The sequence below is a fragment of the Callospermophilus lateralis genome, chromosome 4 (genome assembly GCF_048772815.1).
Source record: "Callospermophilus lateralis isolate mCalLat2 chromosome 4, mCalLat2.hap1, whole genome shotgun sequence".
Lineage (NCBI taxonomy): Eukaryota > Metazoa > Chordata > Mammalia > Rodentia > Sciuridae > Callospermophilus > Callospermophilus lateralis.
This window is the reverse complement of record NC_135308.1, coordinates 162,430,688-162,436,473: the sequence shown is the minus strand read 5'-3', so window position 1 is coordinate 162,436,473 and position 5,786 is coordinate 162,430,688.

Sequence of the window (5,786 nt, the reverse complement as noted above, 5' to 3'; positions counted from 1 at the left end):
TACGCCCCGCCCCCGGCTCATATGCCTTCGCTCATTGGCCCGTGTGAGCCGTGACCCGGATGCCCACACGGACGCCGGGAGGCCTAGCGGGGGAAGCTGCGGGGGGTGTGGAGGGCGGGGCTGCGTGTGGCTCCGCGGGAGCCGGGCGTGAGGCGTGGGCGTCCGCGGGAGATGGGGCCCGCCTCGGGGTCCTCCGAGTGCTGGTGGGTCTCCCCCGGGGGCTCGCACCAGGGAAGGCCCGAGGCCTCACCGACATCTGGAGCTGGACCCTCCGATGCCCAGGTCCGCTCCTGGTTACGAGGCACTCTTCCAGCCCCTGGAATCCCAGGGCCAGTGTCGCCCTGGTCAGCGCGCAGGTGGCCATTATCTGCTTCGCAGGGTTGGATCCGAAGGGTTTGGGATGAGGGAGGAAATATGCACTCCTGGGCCAAGGCGTGTGTCCTGGGGAGCCCAGCGTAACTGGCCCTGGTCCTTCAACTCCGCCCCGCAGTCGGTAAGAGGGATCCGAGCCGGACCGCCCAGGTGTTTGGACAGAGACCGTCACACCGGTGACAAGAAGACTGGGACTTCTGTTATGGAAACAGCGCCCCCGCTTAAAAAAAAAAAAGTACGTGTATTTAACAAAAACCATGCATTCTGATAAAAGCAATGAAAGGACCAAGACAGGTAGAGAATGAGAAAAGAGGAATCGTCGGTGATTATGTGGACGGGCCACACTCCCTCCGCTAACGGAGAATCTCTTCCTTTTCTTCTTTTCCTTTCTCCTTTCCAGAGACCCTGACACCCTTTCCATTTAAATAGCAGCTCTGCCGGCCTCCAGCATGCCTGGATGTTCACATCTACAATTCCCTTCTTGCCTGGAAGGAGACACATCCCAGTGCCAGCCAGACCCCGGCCCTTCCCTCACTGCACCCCTTGCAGGTTCACCTGTCCATTTATTTATCCTCCCAGCTACACCATCAGCTCCATGAAGTTCTGTCTGATTTTCACTGAACCCGGCTCCTAGCACAGGGCCACGTACCATGCAGAGACTCGTAGATATTGACTGGGTTACTGCCCTTCTACCCCAGAGCAGGGCAGACAGAGGCAGCGCTCAGCCTCAGCTCCAAGCATAAGTTACCCCTCTCCAAAGCTGAGAGGGGACCCAGGAGGGAGGACAGGAGTGTCTTGTGATCCCATCACCCGCACACCAGTCCCCCTTTTCAGTCTTGGTGCTGAAAGCAGAGCTTGGCTCAGTAAACAATCTGCACCATCCTCATTATATTGGAGGGAAGTGGAGGGGGCACATCCCTCTGCACCCCTGTCCAAGCCCGTGCTTTTGCTCACACTGTTCCTTCTGCCTCAGATGTCCCTTAACCACACAGCCAGGAGTGCCTACCGCCTTCCAGGCCTGGTCCACACCCATGCACACTGCCCCAGAGTCACACCCTGCCCCAGCCCACCTCCATCACCAGTGTCCCCAGCAGGGTTTCTCTCAGTGTGTCCTGGAGACCATGGCAGACCAGGGCTGGGGGTGGAAGGAAGGAAGGAAGGAACAAAAGAAAAGAAACATGACATTCCTGGGCCTCAGGACTTACTGACACAGAATCTCCAGAAGTAGAAACTGGATGTGTGGATTTTGAAGAAGTGGGCAAGTTTGTTCTTTGGCCCTCTAGGTTGGAAAACCTCTCACTTAAAAAAAAAAAAAAAATCGGTTCCCTCTCTGTCCACCAGTAGTTGCCAAAGGCAGTGAGATTGCCAAGGCCTCTGCCAGTTCTACAGATCTAAAAAGCCTGTTTAGATTTCAGATTAATTCTAATCTGATTTAAATTTAGATTTAGAAAGTCATAGGTCCTGGGCATTTGCAGGCTTTTAAACCTATATTGGCTTGTAATCCCAGTGGCTTGGGAGGCTGAGACAGGAGGATCAGGAGTTTAGAGCCAGCCTCAGCAAAGGAGAGGCGCTAGGCAACTCAGTGAGACCCTGTCTCTGAATAAAATATAAAATAGGGCTGGGGGTGTGGCTCAGTGGTTGAATGCCCCTGAGTTCAATTCCCAGTACCAAGAAAAAAAAACACCTTATATTGGATCTCCATGTGCCAGGGTCTCAACGGACACCACACAGCTCCCATTTAGCAGTTCTGAGAGCAGGCTTCATGGACAGTTCCACTGCCATCAGGTTATAATTCTACCATTGCCAAGCTGTGTATCCTTGGGCAAGATCTGTACCTCTCTGGGTGAATCTCTTTTGTACAATGAGGCTGGTCACAACATTTTCTTCCTAGGATTGCTTTGAGGGGAAAATGAGCCATCCCTGTAACCACCAGACTCAGCAAGGATGGCGTCACTTAACCATGACAGTAAGGTGGGCAGTTTTAGGAAAGGATGCAACTGAAGCTCAGGACAGCACATAACTTGCCTTCAGCCCCACAGCTTGCAAGTCAGATATGACCCATCTGACCCTAAAACAGCCCCCAAGCTGTTAACCACCTTTGAGTGATGCCCACATGCTGCAGGGACTGGGCAGAGGGCTAAAGTAGATGATGGCACAGATGATCCCCCTCCCTGGATTACCCTCTTCAGACGATTTTTATAGGAGTAGAGTAGGGAGCAGTGCACATGACAGGCTGCACCCCCAAGGCATCTGTGTGAACACCAGATCTCCACGCTCGCTCTCTGGGCCCCTGGCGCACCTCTCCCCGCAGGGCTGCCTCCCTTCCCTCTTCCTCCCTCCCGCCCTCTTTTCTGCCTCTCCCTCTCTCCTTTCTGCTGGGGATTGAACCCAACACCTCAGGCTGCCTGGCAAGCCCTCCTCCGCTAGGCCACATCCCCAGGGCTCCAGGTCAGTTCATAACCAGGTTCACAAGCCCAAGCTCTGGAGGCCACCCAGTGCTCTGGGCTCAGTGCCAGTGGGCCAGGTTCCAAGCACGGGAGACCTGCTCCTGCCATCAGAGGGAGGCTTTGGTGTCCTGCCGATCCCAGTCCACTCAAAAGCCCATGTTGGGAGTGAAGACAATCTGGGAGACGGGACGCATCTTATGCACAAGCCACACGAGCTGGACACGCATTTGAAGTTCATTCTGCCCGTTTCTCATCTTTCAAGTGGGATGACAGTGAATTCTAAGGTGCAAGGTGGAGGGTTTTGAGAGGGCAAGCTGGGCGGACCCCTGCAGGCACTGGAGTAGCGGGATTCTCTTTCTCCTGCCTTTTCTTGCATGTGCCTCTCATAGCTATTTCTTGGGGCCACCCACAAGGTTACTCTGCAGTACAACAGGAGCCATGAGCTAGATATCGGAGAGATTGTGAGAAGGGCGGTGGCAGGACAGCAGAGGGCAGGTGAGGAGCCCGAAGTCCCTGCCTTACCCCAAGCTGCTGGGACCTCGCAGTCAGAACATGTAGCAACATCCAAGCTGTGGAAGCCCTGCAGTGCCAGTGCCCACTGTACCCAGTGTTTCCTGGGTCTGAAGACTGTTAGGGTTTGTTGTTTTGTTGTTGTTGTTGAGGTTGTTGAGGTTACCTGTGGCCCTTGTGCAAGGATAGAATGGTATTTCCCCGTCCCCATCCACTTGACTCATCTGGTCAATAAATGGGGAACAGAGGGAATAGGGAAACTTTCGAGACCACTGCTTTTCACCCCGCGTGTCAATCAGTGGTCCTCAGATGGTGGGTGGGCTCAGGCAGGTCTGGGAGGGAGGACAACTTGAAACAGAGCCAAGTCAGTAAGCCATGTCTTGTAAGGAGACCTCTGGGGCTTTTTGTTAATGCAGTATAACCAGCCCATCCTGACTGACTCTCCAGTGGCAGCTACAAGACAGGGGACCCCTTTCCGGATGATTTATTAACCAAGTGCTGGCCTGTCCACTGTAGAGATGCAGCTTAGTGACCAGGTGGTTCTCCTCATGAAATCAAACCCCAGGTCTTACTGACCCGGGGACTGGAGGCAGGCTGGCTCTTGCTACTGGAGTCACCTGCCTATTAGGACACGGCATGGTGAGGGCTCCCCAGGGCCCTGTGCCCTTATTGTCCCTTCCCACATGACACCTGAGGACTGAAGGTGAGTCGGGAAGACGGAAGAGCATGGGGAGAACAGCCCTCAAGGCAAGGCCCGCGGTAGGAAGTAGGAGGCAGAGAGGCTCTGAGCTGCTGGCAGGACTGCACGAGGAGGCAGGAGGCTGGAGGCTGCACAGGAAGGCAGCTGCAGGGTGCTGGCCGCAGGTCCAGGCCTATGGGCAGCAACATGCAGGGCAGATGGGTCGAGGCTCCCAGTGCCACAGGACCCCAGGGGGAAGCTGCTACGGCAGGCCAGGTGGAAAGGCCCAGCCTGACCGGGGCAGCAGGGCTCTGAGGTGGGACCAGCTGGAGTGGGGCAGGGGGCACTGCCATGGTCCCCATTCCTGGCTCAGGGGACTTGGGTGGGCCTGACCCCCATCAGAGCCAGAGACGGGGGTCCTGGGGGTAAGCGGGGCCTTAGAGGAACGGCCATCACACCCAGCAAAGCTTCTCTGCTCAGGAGGGCCAAGTACTAGGACCCCCTGGGGGCTCCAGGGGAGTGAGCAGCCTGGCAGGGCTGGCCACAGGGCTAGGGGGAAGGGCACAGGGCAGTGGATGCCAGCTGGCCAGGCAGGGCAGCCTGGGGCGTCAGCGTGTGAGCCTGCGGGGACAGTGGCTGTAAAGGGACCTGGCCGTGGGAGGGGAAAGGAGGCCCGCAGATAGACAGGAACAGGGAGCACATTTAAAAATCACATTTAATAGGAATCATTTTGTGATGCTGAAGAAATGCATGTTCACCGTGGAAATGTGGAAAACGCATAATAGCCAACGAGTCAAATGCCCTCCTGAATAACAGCACGACGGGGCGGAGACACCGTGTCTGCCCGCTATCCTCCTGAAGCACACGTCCACGCCCACACACATCTCTTTTTGAGCAAAATTGGGTTCATACTCTGCACCCAGTTTTGCCATCTCTTTACCAAATCAAGACTAGCTCCCTGACATTAAGTGTGCTACTGTGATTGTTCCCCAGGGTGGACCTGAGAGGATGGGAAGAACGAGGGGCCTGCCCCTGAGCGGCTGAGGAACTTCCGGGCAGGACAGGCAGCAAAAGGCACCGGGAGGGGAAGTTTGGTTGACGTCGTCGCTTCCTTAGCCTAATACACTTTTTAAAAATGATACAATATGTGCTCATTGTAAGGAAGTGGGAAAAAACTTTTTGCCAAGTAGAAAAGAGAATTTCAAGTATGTAAAACATTCAGCAAACTACAGCTAACACCCACCAGCCACCACCTAGACGGCACCAATCTTAATATTTAGCCGTATTTTCTTGAAATTTAACTAAAATAATTGATATAACTGAAAGGAAATTGGGAACTTTTCAAAAGCAGAAAGGAAACAAGTCCCACGTGATCCCATCAGCCTTGACACAGCTCCTCATCAGGATCACAGACCCAGTGTAGACACCCACCGTGTGCAAGTGCGTTGGCCACTGTCAGGCACTGCTGGGGCTTGGCTGTGTCTGCTGAGGACCTGGCCAGTCCTTCTGTAGGGAACGTGGAAGGCAGGCACCCCTGCGGGGCCTCGGGGGACAGTTGCCCAGCCCACGCAGCACTGACTGCTTCCTGCATGTGTCTGTGGGATTCTGTGGCTCTCTTCCTTCCAAGATCGCACAAGATGGCCCAGCCCAGCCCCTGTCTAAACTCTGGCCACCTTAGGAACCTTGGCCACTCTGGGCACTGTCCAGCCACCAGGAGGTGTGAGCCATCCTGCCATGGCTCCTGCGCTGGACTTCCTGGGACCATTCCCCAATCAACG